Raw genomic sequence first — 22,276 nt, 5'->3', positions numbered from 1 at the left:
CGGCAATGCGTGCAACACAGGCCAAAATCACACGGGTGGCGTCCGCATTGGAGGCAATGGGGGCGACGGTGTCAGATATGGGTCAGCATGAGCAAGGCCTGGGGCATTCTGTGCAGGTGGGGTCCGAGGCCCAGTACAGGGCTGCCCTCTCACAGGCAGCCATGTGCCAGAGCCACCTGAAAATCGCAGTGGTGCTCCTCAGTGTGGCACAGTCACAGCAGGCCATTGCTAAGAGCGTCGGTAGCATTGCCCAGGTGCTGGACGGTATGGCGTACAGTGTAGCCATCTGGCATGGCCACATCCTGATTACAAAATGGACACTTGCAAAGAATGCAGGGTAAATTGGACAATACTAAGAAACAAGCAGGTGCAAGCTCTGTCTGTTGATTAGAACCGTAAACTCTCTGACAGGACAGAAACTACCAAACAATCTACATATTAATGAGCCACCTCCGGGGACAAAAGGGAAACATTTAGACACAATGTTAAGGCAGACTCCCCGGTGCCAGAAGAAGCTAAGACAAAGCAGATTGACAGTCACCAGGACATGCTCAGCGATCAGGGAACCACCCCTCTATTGGAGGAAAATCGATACAGATGATTGAGAAAGACCCAATTAGTTGAGGCCAAGTTCAAGGCCTGCCCAAAAGAGCGCAAAGCCCTTTTCAGTCTAAAAGGTATTCCCCAAGGGAGACTCTTCCTCCCTTGGCTTTGGCTCTCAGTGAAGAGAGAGACAAGCCTAGCAGCTGCATCAGACCAAGTAAGTCCCAAGTCAACGCACGCTAAGAGATAGGCGCTCCTAGTTGCTACCCTGTAAACAGCTCAACCCAGCAGCCTCAGAACCGAGCAACAGCCATTGTTCCTCTGACTGAGTGGGCGCCCGAAGCTAAGTATAGGCTTTAGTAATAGTGGTAGTTTAGTTTGTAGAGTTTATGCACAAGTAGATTTGACTGTGTGTAAATAAATGAGCATTGCTTTTGAACTTACTAACTGGTGTGTCAAGTCATTGATCAGTATTCGGTTCTGAATCTTGTGACGGTGTCAAAGATACTAATGACTCTTGAGCAAACGTGATTAAACAGAGCCAAATTAAGAGCCAACCAAAAGTTAGCAACAACACTCAGAAGGAGCTGGCCCACACACAGCGGGACGTCACCCACACCCAGAGGGACGTGGCCCACTCACTGGCTGATGTGGCACAGACCCTCAGTGTGGTGACACAGTTGCAGCGATCTATGTTTGGGAGTGAGAGGAGATCAGACTGGTGATCTATGTTTGGGGAGTGTGGGATGATCAGGCTGGTGCTCTATGTTGGGGAGTGAGAGGAGATCAGACTGGTGATCTGTGTTTGGGGAGTGTGGGAAGATCAGGCTGGTGATCTATGTTGGGGAGTATGGGGATATCAGGCTGGTGATCTATGTTTGGGGAGTGCAGGGAGATCAGGCTGGTGATCTATGTTTGGGGAGTGTGGGGAGATCAGGCTGGTGATCTATGTTTGGGGAGTGTGGGGAGATCAGGCTGGTGATCTATGTTGGGGATGTGGGGAGATCAGGCTGGTGATCTATCTTTGGGGAGTGCGGGGAGAGCAGGCTGGTGATCTATGTTGGGGAGTGTGGAGAGATCAGGCTGGTGATCTATGTTTGGGGAGTGTGAGGAGATCAGGCTGGTGATCTATGTTGGGGAGAGATCAGGCTGGTGATCTATGTTTGGGGAGTGTGAGGAGATCAGGCTGGTGATCTATGTTGGGGAGTGTGGAGAGATCAGGCTGGTGATCTATGTTTGGGGAGTGTGGGGAGATCAGGCTGGTGATCTCTGTTTGGGGAGTGTTGGGAGGTCAGGCTGGTGATCGATGTTTGGGGAGTGTGGGGAGATCAGGCTGGTGATCTATGTTGGGGATGTGGGGAGATCAGGCTGGTGATCGATGTTTGGGGAGTGTGGGGAGATCAGGCTGGTGATCTATGTTGGGGAGTGTGAGGAGATCAGGCTGGTGATCTATGTTGGGGAGTGTGGGGAGATCAGGCTGGTGATCTATGTTTGGGGAGTGTGAGGAGATCAGGCTGGTGATCTATGTTGGGGAGTGTGGGGAGATCAGGCTGGTGATCTATGTTGGGGAGTGTGGAGAGATCAGGCTGGTGATCTATGTTTGGGGAGTGTGGGGAGATCAGGCTGGTGATCTATGTTTGGGGAGTGTTGGGAGGTCAGGCTGGTGATCGATGTTTGGGGAGTGTGGGGAGATCAGGCTGGTGATCTATGTTGGGGATGTGGGGAGATCAGGCTGGTGATCGATGTTTGGGGAGTGTGGGGAGATCAGGCTGGTGATCTATGTTGGGAAGTGTGAGGAGATCAGGCTGGTGATCTATGTTGGGGAGTGTGGGGAGATCAGGCTGGTGATCTATGTTTGGGGAGTGTGAGGAGATCAGGCTGGTGATCTATGTTGGGGAGTGTGGGGAGATCAGGCTGGTGATCTATGTTTGGGGAGTGTTGGGAGGTCAGGCTGGTGATCGATGTTTGGGGAGTGTGGGGAGATCAGGCTGGCGATCTATGTTGGGGAGTGTGGGGAGATCAGGCTGGTGATCTATGTTGGGGAGTGTGGGGAGATCAGGCTGGTGATCTATGTTTGGGGAGTGTGGGGAGATCAGGCTGGTGATCTATGTTTGGGGAGTGTGGGGAGATCAGGCTGGTGATCTATGTTTGGGGAGTGCGGGGAGATCAGGCAGGTGATCTATGTTGGGGAGTGCGGGAGATCAGGCTGATGATCTATGTGTGGGGAGTGTGGGGACATCAGGCTGGTGATCTATGTTGGGGAGTGTGGGGAGATCAGGCTGATGATCAATGTTTGGGGAGTGCGGGGAGATCAGGCTGGTGATCTATGTCGGGGAGTGTGGGGAGATCAGGCTGGTGATCTATGTTGGGGAGTGTGGGGAGATCAGGCTGATGATCAATGTTTGGGGAGTGTGGGGAGATCAGGCTGGTGATCTATGTTGGGGAGTGTGGGGAGATCAGGCTGGTGATCTAAGTTGGGGAGTGTGGGGAGATCAGGCTGATGATCAATGTTTGGGGAGTGCGGGGAGATCAGGCTGGTGATCTATGTTTGGGGAGTGCGGGGAGATCAGGCTGGTGATCTATGTTGGGGAGTGCAGGAGATCAGGCTGGTGATCTATGTTTGGGGAGTGTGGGGAGATCAGGCTGGTGATCTATGGGGAGTGTGGGGAGATCAGGCTGGGGAGCTATGCTTGGGGAGTGTGGGGAGATCAGGCTGGTGATCTATGCTTGGGGGGTGTGGGGAGATCAGGCTGGTGATCTATCTTTGTGTGGTGGTATGTATTAGGGGTCATGTGGGACTGTGAAGCCGAGATGCTATTGGCTGACAGATCCCGGGTCCTGGTTGGCTGCCGACTCCTGGCTCCGCCCTGAAGGCAGAGTATAAGAACCCGAGCTTCTCCCCGCAGCTTCATTCTGTTGCTGAGCTGCTGGGGACAAGCATCGCTTAATAAAGCCTGGATCGACTTCATCACGTCTCGTCTCTCGTGAGTCATTGTGCGCTACAATTTATTAAGCGCGCTTAAAGGACTATGGAGCTCCGGATCGCCCCGGAATGCCTGCGGATGAGCCCCCACGCAGCGAACTCGGCAGCAGTATTTAAACACTGGCAAGCATGCTTTGAAGGCTACCTATGAACGGCCCCCGGCCGGATCACAGAAGACCAGAAAATGCAGGTCCTGCATTCGAGGGTAAGCCCGGAAAATGTACCCTCTCATAGAAGACGCAGAGGATTTCCTTCGCATTGCTGAAGGGCATCTATGTTCGGCCCGTTAACCAGGTCTACATGCGCCACCAACTCGCGACAAGACAGCAAAGTCCCGGAGAATCGCTAGAAGAATTCTACGCCGCGCTGCTAATTTTGGGACGGGGCTGCAGCTGCCCGCCGGTGAACGCGATCGAACATACGGACATGCTAATTCGCGATGCATTTGTGGCAGGTATGAACTCTCCCCAAATCCGCCAAAGGCTTTTAGAAAGAGAGTCGCGAGGACTCTCAGAGGCACGGGCCTTTGCAGCTTCCCTAGATGTGGCCTCGCAAAATGCCCGTGCCTACGGCCCCGACCGCGCGGCAGCTCCTTGGGCTCCGTGGACCACCGTCGTGACAAACTCCCCCCCCCCCCCCCCCCCGCAGGCTTGCGCAGTTAAAGCGCCAGACCATCCCGGGGAGGCCCGCTGCTATTTCTGCGGACAAGCGAAATACCCCCGGCAGCGCTGCCCAGCCCGCGCAGCTATTTGCAAAAGCTGCGGCAAGAAGGGCCATTACGCGGCAGTGTGCCGGTCCCGGGGGGTCGCCGCAATCCCCGGAGAAGAACAAGCCCAGCACATCCCAAACGCTCCCCAACCCCCCCAGCGCCCCATGTGCGACCCGCGGGCGCCGCCATTTTGGGTCCCGGGCACCATGAGGGGAGGATGGGCGCCGCCATCTTGTGAACCCCCCAGCCATGTGCGATTCATGGGGGGGCCATTTTGTCCACCCCCGACCACGTGCGATCCATGGGGGCGGCCATTTTGGCCATCCCCGGCCGCGTGCGATTCATGGACGCCACCATCTTGGTTGACAACAAAGGACCCCAGCATCGACGGCTCCACGGGGTCCGAAGAAGACGCCGCGACACTACTACCACGACTGGCTTCGGTGACACTGGATCAATCGCAGCCCCGGACGCTCCAGACGACGACAACAACGGTGCTGGTCAACGGATACGAGACGCCAAGCCTGATCGACTCCGGGAGCACTGAAAGTTTTATTCACCCAGACACGGTAAGACGCTGTTTTCTGACCATCCATCCAAGCACGCAAAAGATTTCCCTAGCTGCAGGATCCCACTCCGTAGAGATCAAAGGGTTCTGCATCGCGAACCTAACGGTGCAAGGGACGGAGTTTAAGAACTACAGGCTCTACGTCCTTCCCCAACTCTGTGCGCCCACATTACTGGGATTAGATTTCCAGTGTAACCTGCAGAGCCTAACATTCCAATTCGGCGGCCCAATACCCCCACTCACTATCTGCGGCCTCGCAACTCTCAAAGTTGAACCACCGTCCTTGTTTGCAAACCTCACCCTGGATTGCAAACCCGTCACCACTAGGATCAGACGGTACAGCGCCCAGGACCGGATATTTATTCGGTCTGAAGTCCAGCGATTGCAGAAGGAAGGCATAATCCAGGCCAGCAATAGTCCCTGGAGAGCCCAGGTGGTAGTAGTAAAGACCGGGGAGAAGCAAAGGATGGTCGTAGACTATAGTCAGACCATCAACAGGTACACGCAGCTAGATGCGTACCCTCTCCCCCGCATATCCGACATGGTCAATCGGATTGCCAAGTATAAGGTCTTCTCCACCGTGGACCTCAAGTCCGCCTACCACCAGCTCCCCATCCGCCCAGGTGACCGCAAGTACACCGCCTTCGAGGCAGACGGGCGCAAAACCACTTCCTAAGGGTCCCATTTGGTGTCACAAACGAGGTCTCGGTCTTCCAACGGGAGATGGACCGAATGGTTGACCAGCACGGGTTGCAGGCCACGTTCCCGTATCTCGACAACGTAACCATCTGCGGCCACGATCAGCAGCACCACGACGGCAACCTCCAAAAGTTCCTCCAGACCGCTAACGCCCTGAACCTCACATATAACGAAGAAAAGTGCATTTTTAGCACAAACCGGTTGGCCATCCTAGGATACGTAGTGCGCAATGGGATAATAGGCCCCGACCCCGAACGCATGCGCCCCCTTATGGAATTCCCCCTCCCACACTGCTCCAAAGCCCTGAAACGTTGCCTGAGTTTCTTTTCATATTACGCCCAGTGGGTCCCCCAGTATGCAGACAAGGCCCGCCCGCTAATACAGTCCACTACCTTCCCCCTGTCGACAGAGGCTCGCCAGGCCTTCAGCCGCATCAAAGCGGATATCGCAAAGGCCACGATGCACGCCATCGACGAGTCCCTCCCCTTCCAAGTCGAGAGCGATGCATCCGACGTAGCTCTGGCGGCCACCCTTAACCAAGCGGGCAGACCCGTGGCTTTTTTCTCCCGGACCCTCCACGCCTCAGAAATCCGCCACTCCTCAGTGGAAAAGGAAGTCCAAGCCATAGTGGAAGCTGTGCGACATTGGAGGCATTACCTGGCCGGCAGGAGATTCACTCTCCTCACCGACCAACAGTCGGCAACCTTCATGTTCGATAATGCACAGCGGGGCAAAATTAAAAATGACAAGATCTTAAGGTGGAGGATCGAGCTCTCCACCTTCAACTATGAGATCTTGTAACGTCCCGGAAAGCTGAACGAGCCGTCCGATGCCCTATCCCACGCCACATGTGCCAACGCACAATTAGACCGCCTCCAAGCCCTCCACGAGGACCTCTGCCACCCTGGGGTCACTCGATTCTACCATTTCGTAAAGTCCCGCAACCTCCCCTACTCTATGGAGGAGGTCCGTACAGTTACCAGGAACTGCCACATCTGCGCACTTTTTCAGGCTGGATAGAGCGCACCTGATCAAGGCTTCCCGCCCCTTTGAACGCCTCAGTTTGGATTTCAAAGGGCCCCTCCCCTCCACCGACCGCAACGCATACTTCCTGAACGTGGTGGACGAGTACTCTCGTTTCCCCTTCGCCATCCCCTGCCCCGACATGACAGCGGCCACAGTCATTAAAGACCTTAGCACCATATTCACACTGTTCGGTTGCCCCGCGTATATCCATAGCGACAGGGGGTCCTCATTCATGAGTGATGAGCTGCGCCAGTTCCTGCTCAGCAAGGGCATAGCCTCGAGCAGGACGACCAGCTACAACCCCTGGGGGAACGGGCAAGTAGAGAGGGAGAACGGCACGGTCTGGAAGACCGTCCTACTGGCCCTACGGTCCAGGGATCTCCCAGTTTCCCGGTGGCAGGAGGTCCTCCCGGACGCTCTCCACTCCATCCGGTCGCTGCTGTATACCACCACTAACCAAACGCCTCATGAGCGCCTCCTTGTCTTCCCCAGGAAGTCCTCCTCTGGAACGTCGCTGCCGACCAGGCTGGCGGCCCCAGGACCCATCTTGCTCCAGAAACATGTGCGGGCGCACAAATCGGACCCGTTGGTCGAGCGGGTTCACCTTCTCCACGCGAACCCGCAGTACGCCTACGTGGCATACCCCGACGGCCGACAGGACACGGTCTCCCTGCGGGACCTTGCGCCCGCCGGCAACACACACAACCCCCCGACACCGATCATCCCCTCCCTGCCACCGGCGCACCCCGCAACCGCCCCCTTCCCGGGGGGATCGGTCCTCCTCCCGTGCCCGCCCAGGAGTAAAACAGGAACAAACACTGAAACGCTCCCAGAGACGACAACGCCTGAGCAAACACCTGCACCACCACCGGGGCTGAGGCGATCGACGAGAAAGACCAGACCCCCCGCTCGATTCATGGAATCCACGTGACACCAAGAATGTTGTTGTAACAAAAAAAATAAAAATTTTGCTAATATTGTAAATAGTTCGCACAAATTTGTACATAGCCCAGTGTAGGGCTAAAACAGTAGTAACACTGTCTGAAATTTTCCTTCCAGGGCCAGCCTTGTAAACCCCTACCAACATGCGAACCACCACCCCGCCGGGTTCCTTTTTAACAAGGGGTGAATGTGGTGGTATGTATTAGGGGTCATGTGGGACTGTGAAGCAGAGATGCTGTTGGCTGACAGATCCCGGGTCCTGGTTGGCTGCCGACTCCTGGCTCCGCCCTGAAGGCGGAGTATAAGAACCCGAGCTTCTCCCCGCAGCTTCATTCTGTTGCTGAGCTGCTGGGGACAAGCATCGCTTAATAAAGCCTGGATCGACTTCATCACGTCTCGTCTCTCGTGAGTCATTGTGCGCTACACTTTGGAGGGGCCGGGAACATGCTGTTATGGGCCAGGGCTTAGAATCTCCAAAGTGTATTATGAAGCTCTCCTGACCTATAACGTTTATGTCGAATAAGGCTGGGATGAGCACAAGAGCCTTTACTTTAGGTGTGATTCAGCAGTCTTCCTAGGCGCTTTTATCAAAACAAAGTTTATTCTAAGATTGTAGTTAACATATATAAAACACTGAGCAAGCATTTGTTATCAATTACAAACATGAAAAACACACAATTGCTGCCGTAATCTATGTATATAACTCTTAATAAATCCCCTTACTGTCATGTTAATCACCCTGGGGTAACACGGACTGCAACTGAATGCAGTTGTACTTGAAAGTAGACTCCAAACTTTGATGTAAGTTCAATACGCTTTATTGAACTTGTTAAGCAGTGCACACAATTCGCTGTGGGTTGACACTCTACTAATCCAAGCATGCTTACTATAACTAACTAGACCAGACTAGCTCTGAGCCACATGTTGAAGGTGCTAACTGATGTATACACCCTGACTGTCACTCCAGTTGTCACCAGTGGAAAGAGGCTGAGTGTTGATGCCTCGTGTCTTTTATAGTGGGAGACCACCTTCTAGTGTTCAGCCTGGTGATTGGTTGTGTTCTGTCCTGTGTGTTGATTGGCTGTAGTGGGTGTCTGTCACTGCCTGTCTGTATCTGATTATGTGCATGAGTGCATATCATGGCACTTACTTGTTACCTGTTCCAATTCAAAACAAAATCCAAAAAACCAAAACCACTTTAAAGGGTTTGGCCCAACACACTGTAATCTCACTTGAATGAGACTAGTCCTTTCCCTGAAATTCTGATCCAGTTCCCAACCAGCAGATTCAAAACACCCTTCGAAAAGCAACTCTAGCTTTAAGGTTACCCAGGCAGTTTGCCCCACCCAATGGGCTATCCGTTCACGGAACAGCTTTAAAATAAAACAGACAAACTTCCTGCAGCTTAACACGGTGCTTCTTCTTCGGCAAACCGAGAAACCAAAACACTAAACCCACTCACACCTGACAGGCACAGCCCAGCTCCACCCACAAATGACATCACTGAAGCCGTGCTACAAACCATGTGGTAAAACAAAACCTTTCTTCCACAACACTCACATGACAATGGCATCAATAATGGAGATCCTGATGTCCATTGGGGTGCCGGGGGGGGGGTCTTTAATTTCGCTTGGAGTTTGGGGTACCCTTTAACATTGCGTCGAAATCTCTTTGGAGCTTAGTTTTTTGGCGTGTTTAGTCCCCGCCCCTCACAATGATGGCACATAAAAATGTCTCCTACGCTGCAAGACAATGGCAAAGTGTGGGAAGATCTTGCCGGCTAATCTGTCAGTTTCTCTGTGGAGAAACACACTGGGCGGATTCTCCGGTCACCGATGCAAAAATTGCTTTCGGCAATTAGCCGGAGAATCCCCGTTCACAACGAAATCGGGGACGGCGTCGCTTTCAGAATGCCTCCGGCGCACCGTACCGACAGCCTCAGGACATTGCCTGAGGCCCCCCCCCCCCCCCCCCCCCCCCGACGCTCCGCCCCGACCGGCCGAGTTCCCGACGGCGTGGGTCTCTCATGGTCTCACCCATTGGGAACTCGGCGTGGCGGCTGCGGACTCAGTCCAGCACGGCCACAGCCGGGGGAGGACCGATCCGCGGGCAGGGGGGATTTCATCAGGGGCTGGGGACACTGTTGGGGATGGTCTGTGGCTCGCCAGCCAGCCAAAGAGGGGGCACTATTTCGCAGGTCGGGTCCGTGAGCTGCCGGTGCCATGTTGCACAGCGCAGCCGCTGCAGGCCGCCGACGTGCGCATGCATGGCCACGGACTCGGCAATTCTCTGGGCCGTATCGGCAGCTAGAGCCGGGTGCTCTACATTGCCCGCATGCTAGCCCCCAGCTGCATGGAGGATTGGTGGCCATTTTGCGCCTAATTTGCCATCGTTCCCACGCCAGCGTGAGGATATAGTCTCACAATCGGACAATCCAGCCCATTGGTTTTCTGACTGAACCTGAAACTTTGCCATTGGTAACCTACTGGACCATCAACCAATAGCTGGAAAGTAGGATTAGACTGGGGGGCTACTTGTTGTCCATGTGGATGTGTGGGCTGAATGGTCTATATCTGTGCTGTAATATCGATGATTGTACATTCCTCTGAGGAAATGCTTCAGCTCCAACAGACAATTCTCCATTAACTGGTTGACTTCAAAGAGGCAAAGGGAATATTTTCTGTTTGGAGTGAATGATTGCAACCAGAAAAGTGGGCAAAAACGCATTACTGTGGGAACCCTATGTACTTTATGTCATACATTATGCCCACAAAAAGCATATTCAATCGAGCCAATTACCACCCCATCAGTCTAATCTGACTCATCAGGAAATGATGTAAGGTGTTGTCAACAGTGCCATCAAGTGGCACTTTCGCAACAATAACCTTCTCATCAATGCTCAGTTTGGGTTCCGGAAGGGCCACTTGGCCCCTGACCTCTTTACAGTTTTGATCCAAACATGGACAAAACAGCTAAATGCAAGTGATGATGTGAGAGTGAAGTGAGAGTGTCTGCCCTTGACACCGAGGCAGCATTTCACAGTGTGTGGCATCAAGAAGCCCCAGCAAAATTGAAGTCATTGGGAAAGAGGAGGCAATCTCTTCATTGGTTGGAGTCATACCCAGCACAGAGGAAGATGCTTGTAGTTGTTGCAGGCTATATAATCTCAGCCCCAGGACATCACTGCAGATGTTACTCAGGATAGTGCCCAGGTCCAACCATCTTCAGCTGTTCCATCAAAAATCTTCCCTCCATCCTAAGGTCAGAAGTGGAAATATTTGCCGATGATTGCATAGACTTCATTAACATTCACAACTTGTCAAGTACTGAACCAATCCATGCCTACATTCAGGCTTGGGCTACTAAGTGACAATTAACATTCATGCCACTCAAGTGCCAGACAGCAATCGTCTCCAAAAAGAGAGAATCTAACTGTCACTCCTTGAAATTCAATGGCCTTACCATTGTTGAATCTCCCATCACAAACAATCTGGAAGTTACCACTGGCTATATCCGTTTATATACAGTGGCTTATAAGAAAAGTACAGCACAGGAACAGGCCCTTCAGCCCGCCAAGCCTGTGCAGCTCATGATGCCCGAACTAAAAACAAAACCTTCTGCCCGTACTCGGTCCATATCCTTCTACTCCCTCCCTATTCATGGACCCAACAGATGCCTCTTAAATGTTGCTAATGTCAGATGCTTTAGCATTCAATCCCTCTACCACCGATTGACAGTGACAGCAGTGAGTACTATCAATAAGATGCACTGCAGAAACTCTCCAACGTTCCTTGAGCACTTCCAGACCCACAATCTCTCCTACCTGAAAGGACAAGCGTAGCAGAGACATTGGAACAATAGCACCTGTACGTTCCCCTCCAAGCCACTAAAGGAAACTATAATTTAAGGGAATCTTAACCTGTCGAACCACGCCAAGTTTGGGGGAAGCTTAGTTGATGAATCAAGTCCTGGCGCAATACGACAAGTTGTAAGATTTGTACTATTTTTAGACTGTGTTAAGTTGTTCGATTCCTTGTATTATTCGACTGTGTAAAGTTGAAGGAATTTATATCATCTCTGTTATTCGGTTATCAGTAGCACTTTGCGAATACTGGAACTCAGCAGAAATTTGCAGTATAAACTCCTCAGGTGCCAAAAAGAATTGTTTTATTTGTAGTCGCTTGATTACAATTTGAAAGTCATTTAAAAGGCAATTCGTAGACAATTCGAAGCTTTCAGAGAATTACAGACATTATCTTTCTTTGCTTAGGCAGACACATCGAAAGTAACTTTTAAAAGGTCAAAGTCTGGCAATGAAACATGAAGAGAGAGAGAAAGCTAATCTTCAGCTAAACTCAAACTCAAAGTCAAAAGTGGACTAACATCACTGACACAGACTGGTAGACTGACAACCCCCAAAAGACATAAACTAAAATGGAGACTAGAATCAAAGGCAAAAAACACTAAACTAACAGAAAGACAACACAGCACAACACACCCCCAAAGACAATACACCACAGACAACACACTAAAAACTAAACCTAACCTACAAAAACAATACTCACAAAGACAACAAAACCCCAACCTAACCTAAAATGGCCGGGAGAAACTTTTTAGTTATACACTTTCATATCTGTCTTAAGTCATCTAATTACACCCCAATATAATCCTAATTGGTTTGGGTTAGACTCAAACACATTTGATTTGATGGCAAGCCGTCCATCTTCAATGTGCAACATCCGCTTTTCTGACCTAGCTGTTATCTGCATTGTGAACAATGGTGCCTTCATGTTGCTGTGTATTCAATCCCTTGACCTTGACAATTAGCACAAGACAGTGTCAAATTATCTTGCAACTGTGCTTTTTTTTTAATCTCACACTGTCTTTGAAAATATGCATTTGCCAGAACAACGGACTTCAGTATAAGTGAATTATGCTGTAGAAATGGGTATTAAAAGTGGGGCTCAACATTTATGCTTAAACAGCTATCTTTTACCTATACTAGTTGTATTCGAAATACCTGGCTTCTACAGTCGGCCCTTTGATAAATCGAAAAATTGAGATATATCAGGAAAGATTAAAATACATCATTAATGCGATAGGATAGGTAAAAGCGCAAAGAATCATTGCAGTTTTAAACAATAAAATGGAATTAACATTGCAACAGGCATTTCAAAATAATTATTATAATTAATAGATTAATCAAATTTGACCCTACTGATTCAGTATTAATAAATTATACAATGTTAATAATACAGTCAAAATAATTATTATAATTAATGAATTAATCAAATTTGATCCTACTGATTCAGTATTAATAAATTATACAATATGTTAATAATAGTCAAATAGTTGATTGATCAGTAATATTTCAATAATAGTATTTCAGCTCAAGTTCATCAATTACGGGTACCGTTGGGTTAGTTTGAATCATTCTGATAGTTGGTCCCCTGCGTTTAGCGAATAGGTTTTTTATGCACTTAGCACATTGGTATGTTATGTAAATGGTGAATACAGCTACACAGGAGAATGAGATTATTCTTATTGTGGACATTCCAGTGGGTCCAAGCCACCCACAAATTTTACCCCAGAGAGAGACAAATTGGGGTGGATCAAGTTTTTTGATTTTGTTTTGGATATGTAATGCCAAATCTTTAACTTCTTTCGAGTTATCGGGAATGAAAGTGCAACACTCTGCACCAATCATGGCGCAGGTGCCACCTTTTTCAGCTAGCACATAGTCAAGTGCCATTCGATTTTGTAATACCACGGTTCTAATTGCTCGCATTTCGTCAGAAATTTTATCTAGGGCAGTGGCGGTGTAATCGGCTACGTTTTGTATGATGGTTGTTATTTTATTCAATTTATTCTCCATCCTCATTTCCTGATAGAATGGAATCATTCTATCAAAAATTGCATCTTTTAAGAAAATGGAACGTTTGTTCCTTCGAGCAACTGCTTCTGAAGCATGAGGAAAATTAATCACATGACGAATAGCCGGTACAATGTATCCTAAATAGCAAGATCCTGACCAGGATGTTGGGAGCCAAGGATATGCTTTATTGCCACAAATAAAATAAGTTCCATTATAAGCAGAATATAAGTAAATATTTTCTAAGAACCGTCGGTCTTCGAATGTTTTATTATTTTTGAGATTAGGTATGCCTGTTATCTTTGAGGACCGCAGAACTCTTTGTAAGAGATCGTTTGTACATTTATAAGCTGTGTTAACATCTACATAATTAGTACAAATACTATTACCCATTTGTATCCCTTTAGGGTTCTTACTCATGAAGCAAATTGATCCGTTTTGTTTACCATTAGTTGGGAGGTTGAGATGTTGAGGTTTTTGGTTAGGGTTATATTTAAGTTGGTGCCATCCTAAAAAGGTATTTAGTGGATAACCTGCAGATTTCCATAGTTTAATATATTTTTGGATGCAAACCTGGAACCTTCCTTTTTCACATGAATATGCTCCAGAATGGACCACCACAGAGTGAGGGACACTTTGATAGATGTACCATTCTGCCGTTTCTGAAGCATTAAAGGGAATAGTTAGAAAGGGAATACCCTCCCCTGAGTTAGTTGGGGTTGCAATGCATAATTAGAAATATTAAAGTTTTTAGCATATATCGTAGATGTGTAAAGGAATGTGTTCTTATTCAGTTCTGATACAATGTTCACAAAGCCAATCAAATAACTGAAAATTAAAATTGCGGCAAACATTTTACTTGTACGCGCGCTTCACGTGTGATGCGTGAATCCAACTTTTCTTTCCTTTTAACTTCACAGCGGATTGGATGGTGAGAAGGATTACGAAAGGACCTTCCCACTTTGATCCTAAGGGTTCCTTTTGCAGCTTTTTAACGTACACTTCTTCACCAGGCACCAGGTCGTGCCCACCTTCTGGAGGATCTCCCCACGCAGCTAACACCTGTTGAGAAGCAGAGCTAACTGCATTTGTTAGATCTTGACAGTAAAACAACAAAGCATCACTCATTAAATGACAGTCTGCTTTCCGCAAGTCAATAGTTCCTGGCAGAGACATTGGTCTGCCTGTGATGATTTCAAATGGACTCAGGCCTGTTGTTCTGTTTGGTGTAGCTCTAATACTGCATAACACTATTGGCAAAGCTTGGACCCAGTTCATGCCTTCCTGGCTGTATTTAGACAGTCTTTCTTTCAAAGTTCGATTCATACGTTCCACTTGTCCCGATGATTGTGGATGATAAGGACAGTGTAAATTCCAGTTAATGTTTAGTAGTTTACAGACTTCCTTACAAACAGCACCTGTGAAGTGGGATCCATTGTCTGAGTCAATGCTAGCTGGAACTCCCCATCTAGGGATAAAGTCTTTGCATAGCACTTTGGCTGTATGGGCAGCTGTCCCTCTTCTAGCTGGAGCAGCTTCCACCCATCTGGAGAATGTATCCACTATTACAAGGACGTCATTGTACTTTTGACATTTAGGAAGGCTGATGTAATCTACCTGTATATCCTGGAATGGACCTGCAGGAGCAGGAGCTCTTAATTGAGGCATTGATGTTATGGGTCCCAAGTTATTCTTTTGACAGGTTACACAGCGGTTTGCTACCAATTGTGCATGTTTTTTGAATCCTTTACCACACCAACTTCTATGGAATCGATCCATCATTTGTTGAGGTGATATGTGTCCCCATGAATGAATTTGTTGAGCTAAAAAAGGCATTAGCGATTGTGGTGCAACTGGTTTACAAGTTTGAACTTCTCTCCAAATGTCATCATCATCACCTGGTTGAATACCTGATTCTAACCATGTCCATTTTTCTTCCTTTGTACAATCCTGCCGACTACGCCAATTAAAGGAAACTATAATTTAAGGGAATCTTAACCTGTCGAACCACGCCAAGTTTGGGGGAAGCTTAGTTGATGAATCAAGTCCTGGCGCAATACGACAAGTTGTAAGATTTGTACTATTTTTAGACTGTGTTAAGTTGTTCGATTCCTTGTATTATTCGACTGTGTAAAGTTGAAGGAATTTATATCATCTCTGCTATTCGGTTATCAGTAGCACTTTGCGAATACTGGAACTCAGCAGAAATTTGCAGTATAAACTCCTCAGGTGCCAAAAAGAATTGTTTTATTTGTAGTCGCTTGATTACAATTTGAAAGTCATTTAAAAGGCAATTCGTAGACAATTCAAAGCTTTCAGAGAATTACAGACATTATCTTTCTTTGCTTAGGCAGACACATCGAAAGTAACTTTTAAAAGGTCAAAGTCTGGCAATGAAACATGAAGAGAGAGAGAAAGCTAATCTTCAGCTAAACTCAAACTCAAAGTCAAAAGTGGACTAACATCACTGACACAGACTGGTAGACTGACAACCCCCAAAAGACATAAACTAAAATGGAGACTAGAATCAAAGGCAAAAAACACTAAACTAACAGAAAGACAACACAGCACAACACACCCCCAAAGACAATACACCACAGACAACACACTAAAAACTAAACCTAACCTACAAAGACAATACTCACAAAGACAACAAAACCCCAACCTAACCTAAAATGGCCGGGAGAAACTTTTTAGTTATACACTTTCATATCTGTCTTAAGTCATCTAATTACACCCCAATATAATCCTAATTGGTTTGGGTTAGACTCAAACACATTTGATTTGATGGCAAGCCGTCCATCTTCAATGTGCAACATCCGCTTTTCTGACCTAGCTGTTATCTGCATTGTGAACAATGGTGCCTTCATGTTGCTGTGTATTCAATCCCTTGACCTTGACAATTAGCACAAGACAGTGTCAAATTATCTTGCAACTGTGCTTTTTTTTTAATGTCACACTGTCTTTGAAAATATGCATTTGCCAGAACAACGGACTTCAGTATAAGTGAATTATGCTGTAGAAATGGGTATTAAAAGTGGGGCTCAACATTTATGCTTAAACAGCTATCTTTTACCTATACTAGTTGTATTCGAAATACCTGGCTTCTACAGCCACCACCATCCTGCCTTGGAACGTTATCGCTTTTTCTTCACTGTCGCTGGACCGAAATCCTGAGAATTCCTTTCCCAACAGAAGTGTGAGTGTACATGAAACCAGATGGACTAGAGGCAGATCAAGAAGGTGGCTCAACACCGACTTCTCAAGAGCTATTGGGAATGGTAATCTAATGCTGGCTTTGTCAGTGACACTCAAATCCCATATGAGTTGTGGGCAGAGAATTGTTAGGAAGAACTGCCAACTCAATTTGAGTTCAGAAGTAGAGATGTCTTACCACAGTTATACAGGTCCTGGTGAGGCCACACCTGGAATATTGTGTGCAGTTTTGGTTCCCCTACCTAAGAAATTATATACTTGTCATGGAAGGAGTGCAGCAGAGGTTCACTTGACTAATACTGGGGTTGGTGTGGTTGTCCAGTAAGGCGAGATTAATTTGACTGGGCCTGCATTCGCTAGAGTTTAGAAGGATGAGGGGAGATCTGATGAAACATATAAAATTCTAACAGGGCCAGACAGACTAAATGCAGGAAGGATGTTTTCCCTGGTTGGGGAATCTAGAACCAGGGGACACAGTCTCAGAATAGGGGTGACCATTTTGGATTCCATTGAGGACTGAGATGAGGAAAACTTTCTTCACTCAAAGTGTGTGGACCCTACATCACATTCAAGAAAGAGACAGATTTTTTTTTTTAAGATCTTTTCATTTACTGTGCCTCTGTTCAGAAAATTAGATGTGTTTGATGCCCATTTGGAAGATTGGACTCAGTATGCAGAAAGATTGCTCTATTTTTTCTGGGCCAATAGTACCACGGAGAATGATCACCAGACAGCCATTTTGCTAACTGCCTGCGGCACATACCTACGGTGTCACATGGAGCCTCATCAATCTTGCAGCACCTGGCACTCATACCTTCGAGCAGCTAGTAAAATTGTGGGAAAACATTTCAACCTGATACCATCTGTAATTGTGCAGAGGTATCGCATAAGGGACCCCGGGTGAGTCCGTCACCAAGTTTTTGTCGAGATTAGCCGAATTCTGTGAATACGGCATGTCCCTGTCAGAAATGCTGCGTGACCGTTTGGTCTGCGGCATCAATAATGTGGTTCCTCAAAAGAAATTGGTGACCGAACTGTCCTTAAACCTGCAGCAAGCTGTACAAATTTCTCCATCTCACAAGAGCGCTGAGCAAGGGGTGCAGGAAATAGGGGAAATGGAAGTTAACGCTTTAGAGTGTGTCCTCTCCTAGTGATCAACTGGCTTCCAAAGGCGGTACCCTGCCCTGAATCAAGCACCGTGCAGGCCCAGTCCGTTGGTTGAAGACCAAGTTGCCCCAACGAGATATTTCATCAAGTTGTCCAATCAAAATCGCGCTGCAGGTGAATGGGCACCTATTGGATACGGAACTTGATACTGGCTCTGCGGTTTCCATTGTAGGAAGGCAAACATTCGACTGCATTAAGAAAGGGGTACAACACTTGGATTTGAGGGTCATGGAGGCTCAATTGACCACTTATACCGACAAACTGGTACATTGCTGGACATTGGGGGAACCACCATGGCCCCAGTGCTTTATGAACTCAGTCAGTGCACCTCCCACTAATTGTAGTAAATTGGGATATGGCCCCAACTTGTTTGGCCATGGTTGGTTGAACCGCCTAAATCTCAATTGTCAACACATCTTCCAAATGGAATCCGAGAGTCTGAGCGATGTATTGGGAAAGTACCCAGAGGCCTTTCAGCCCGGATTGGAGAAAATAAGGGGTGCTGCGGCCAAAATCAATGTTGACTCAGGCGTGCAGCTGAGGTATTTCAGAGACCATCCGGTCCCTTTTGCATTACTGGTAAAAGTGGAGACCGAGCTCAGCCAGCTTGAAGGATTGGAGATCATCCAGCCCTTGCGCTTTTCATATTGGGCAGCGCCAGTGGTTCCAGCGTTGAAGTCGGACAAGACGATCAAGTTTTGCTGGGATTATAAACTGACGCTGAATAGGGCTTTGTGTTTGGACTGCTACCTGATGCCCCACACTGAAGACCTTTACGCTAAATTAGCAGGTATACTCTCATTTACTAAATGTAATTTGAGTCATGCATATTTGCAATTCGAATTGCACTTGGCCTCTCACTGTTACGTCACGATCAATGAGCAACACAGCTTGTATGAGTACATCAGGCTGCACTTTGGCGTGCTTTCAGCTATACCATATTCCAGCGGGTAATGGAGAACATTCTGCGTGGATTACCGCATGTACCAGTGTATTTAGATGACGTGCTGCTCACTGGAGCAACCGAGCAGGAACATTTGGACAATCTGGCAGATGTTTTTTGGCGTTTTTTGAAGTCTGGCATCCGCCTGCGGAGAGCCAAGTGTTTTTTTTCACGCAAACGAGGTGGTGCACTTGGGCTATTGGCTTCCACCCAGTCGCAGAGAACGGGCGTGCCATTCAGCAGACCCTGCCCTATGAACGCCATGGAGCTTCGATTCTTTTTAGGGTTAGTGAGCTATTTCAGCAAATTAATCCTGAATCTCGTGGCGATGCTGGCCCCCCTGAATAGGAAATGGCTTTCAGACAAGTTAAGAAACAGCTTTTGTTTCCGGGTTGTTGACTCACTATATCCCGCCAAGCCTCTCATCGTCATGAGACGTGTTGTCGTATGGCATTGGGGTCATTCTACCTCATAGGATGGCAGATGGCAGGGATCGGACGCTGGCTGTGCCCGAATGCAAGTACGCACATTTAGAAAAGGAGGGCCTGGCAATGGTTTTCGCAGTAAAGAAATTTGACCAATACGTGTATGGCCGCCAATTCACCAACATCACCCACCATAAACCGTTGCTCAGTCTGTTCAAGGAGAACAGGACCGTTCTGCCGATCACTTCCACGAGGACCTAGCAATGGGCCCTTTTGTTGGCCGCCTTTGAGTACTCGTTCGAACATTGGCCGGGCACTCACATTGCTCACCCTGATGCATTGAGCCGCCTACCCTTACCTACGACCCCTCCATCTCCTCTCAGAGCAGATCACGTTCCCGCCACCCTTAACTTTATGGACTTATTGCCGGTCACTGCATCTCAGATCCATGAATGGATCCAAATGGACCCAGTCCTTTCCAAAGGTCGATATCGATTGTTGTATGGTGGCCAGCATCGACAGCTTCCAGGTGAATTACGGGATTTGTCAACTTAGATGTCTGCATTTAGAGTGGAGAACAGTGTCCTGCTTTGGGACATGTTTGTCGTCATCCCGGAAAAGATCAAGGGTTTGATCTTGCAAGATCTCCACAATGGACACCTGGGTGTGTAAAAAATGAAAATGTTGGCACGCAGCTGTATTTGACGGCCAGTCCTAGATGCGGACATTGAATGAATGGCCCAACAATCTGTCAGGATCACCAGAAGTTCCCACTGGCCGTACCCCTCCACCCTTGGGAATGGCCAGGGCAGCAATGAGTGTGGTTACATTTCAAGGTTTGATGTTCCTCTCCCTAATCATCGCCCATTGCAATTGACTGGAGGTCCTCCAGCTGGGGGCAACCACCTCCAGGATTGAAATGCTGCATTTGTCTTTTTGTACCCATGGCATAACTGATGTGTTAGTCAAGGACAATGGCACACCTTTTATAAGCGAAGAGTTCTCTGGGTTTCTGAAGGCAACTAGGGTACGACACATCCGAACTTCCCTGTACAATCCGGCATCAAATCGGCTAATGGAAAGGGTGCTCCTGACGTTCAAAACGGGTTGCGGAAGCAGTTTTCAGGATTGATGGACACTAGGCTGGCCTAGTTCCTTTTTTGCTACTGGACCATCTTGCATGTCATGACAGGGCGGCCCTGGCTGAGATGCTGATGGGATGGAGGCTATGGACCCGCCTGAGCATGGTCTTCCCAGTTATCGGTGGGGTGGTGCGCAACAACCAGAACCTGCAAGGGCATTGCCCAGTCTACATTGACCACCCAGGCATTTTGTACCAGGTTACACAATGTATGTCGGAAACTTTGCAGACGGCGCCCAATGGATCTCCGGGACCATCATCCGCCAGACAGGGATGGTTTCCTATCAAGTGCAAGCCCAGGGTCAAGTAATGTGAAAGCATTTAGATCACATTAGGTCCAGGCAACCAATTCTTCGTAAAATTCCTTGTGAAGGAAAAGTTTGTGTCCAGCTGAATCTGATGCCCGAACGGGCCAGAGACCAAGGGGGTCAAGACGCCGACGTGAGAGAGGTCGTCGACACAGATTCAGATATAGGGACCCAACCAGCGCTGGTCTCCGTTAGGGAGTCCACAGTGCAGCAGCCCCCAGCAGAGAATCCGCCTCGACATTCCAGTTGAAAGCAACAATCCCCTTCCCGAAACATACCGCCTGATCCTGCGCAGTGGGCACATGACTCACAGCCAGACATAAAGCGAGTCCGGCGCCCTCCATCTCTGCAGTCGTCGGAGGATTCTTTCGACTTGAGGGCAGGGAGGGGTGACATTTAAGGGGCATCTTGACAAATACATGAATAGGATGGGAATAGAGGGATACGGACCCAGGAAGTGTAGAAGATTGTAGTTTAGTCGGGCAGCATGGTCGGCACGGACTTGGAGGGCCGAAGGGCCTGTTCCTGTGCTATACTTTTCATTGTTCTTTGTGTGTCATAACCTGCATGGGACTTCCGAGGTGTCAATTACTAAACTCCCCATGAGCCTCGCCGAATAAGAGCTCCCCCATTAAATGGGGCGGAAAACCCCAAAACATGTGCAGTTATCCTCTGTGTAAAGTCAGCCAGTTTGCGAACTGGCAGGAGAGATCTTTTGTGCTGTGTGAAAAATAGTTATTATAAGAAAACTTCATTTCTTTTTAACAATTCGGTGCGGACTCGCAGTCTTCTAAAATTGCCCAAATCTGAACAGCAAACTGACCTCAAGAGTTCCGTGCAAATCATATGCTTCCATTTGTGACAATCCAAAATCAAATTAAAATACTCCCCTGTCACCCCACCCCCTCACATCACGCCTCACTCCATCCCCTCACTCCATCCACTGACATCACCCCTCACTCCATCCCCTCAACCCATCCAGTCACCCCATCCCCACACATCACCCCTCATCCCCTCACCCTACCCCCTCACATCACCCCTCACTCCATCCCCTCAACCCATCCAGTCACCCCATCCCCACACATCACCCCTCATCCCCTCACCCCACCCCCTCACATCACCCCTCACTCCATCCCCTCACTCCATCCACTGACATCACCCCTCACTCCATCCACTCAACCCATCCACTCACCCCACCCCCACACATCACCCCTCATCCCCTCACCCCACCCCCTCACATCACCCTTCACTCCATCCCCTCAACCCATCCACTCACCCCACCCCCACACATCACCATTCATCCCTCACCCCACCCCCTCACATCACCCCTCACTCCATCCCCTCAACCCATCCACTCACCCCACCCCCTCACATCACCCCTCATCCCCTCACCCCACCCCCTCACATCACCCCTCACTCCATCCCCTCAACCCATCCACTCACCCCACCCCCACACATCACCATTCATCCCCTCACCCCACCCCCTCACATCACCCCTCACTCCATCCCCTCAACCCATCCACTCACCCCACCCCCACACATCACCCCTCATCCCCTCACCCCACCCCCTCACATCACCCCTCACTCCATCCCCTCAACCCATCCACTCACCCCACCCCCTCACATCACCCCTCATCCCCTCACCCCACCCCCTCACATCACCCCTCCATCCACTCACCCCACCCGCTCACCCCATCCCCAAATCCCACCCTTTCACCCCACCCCCTCACCCCA

The 22,276-nt window shown here is 48.8% G+C and overlaps 1 long non-coding RNA gene across 1 annotated transcript; it reads right to left on the bottom strand.

Moving 5' to 3' along the window:
- Nucleotides 1-11,620: 11,620 nt before the first annotated feature.
- LOC140428822 (uncharacterized) lies at nucleotides 11,621-12,189 on the bottom strand. Its single transcript, XR_011948907.1, has 2 exons — nucleotides 12,061-12,189; nucleotides 11,621-12,016 (listed from the first exon to the last, which is right to left on the bottom strand). It is a non-coding gene; the product is annotated as an uncharacterized lncRNA (long non-coding RNA).
- Nucleotides 12,190-22,276: the final 10,087 nt, after the last annotated feature.

This window comes from Scyliorhinus torazame, chromosome 8 (assembly GCF_047496885.1).
Source record: "Scyliorhinus torazame isolate Kashiwa2021f chromosome 8, sScyTor2.1, whole genome shotgun sequence".
In the NCBI taxonomy this organism is placed as follows: Eukaryota; Metazoa; Chordata; class Chondrichthyes; order Carcharhiniformes; family Scyliorhinidae; genus Scyliorhinus; species Scyliorhinus torazame.
The sequence above is the reverse complement of the archived record's forward strand: the minus strand, read 5'-3'. Positions and strand labels throughout refer to the sequence as shown.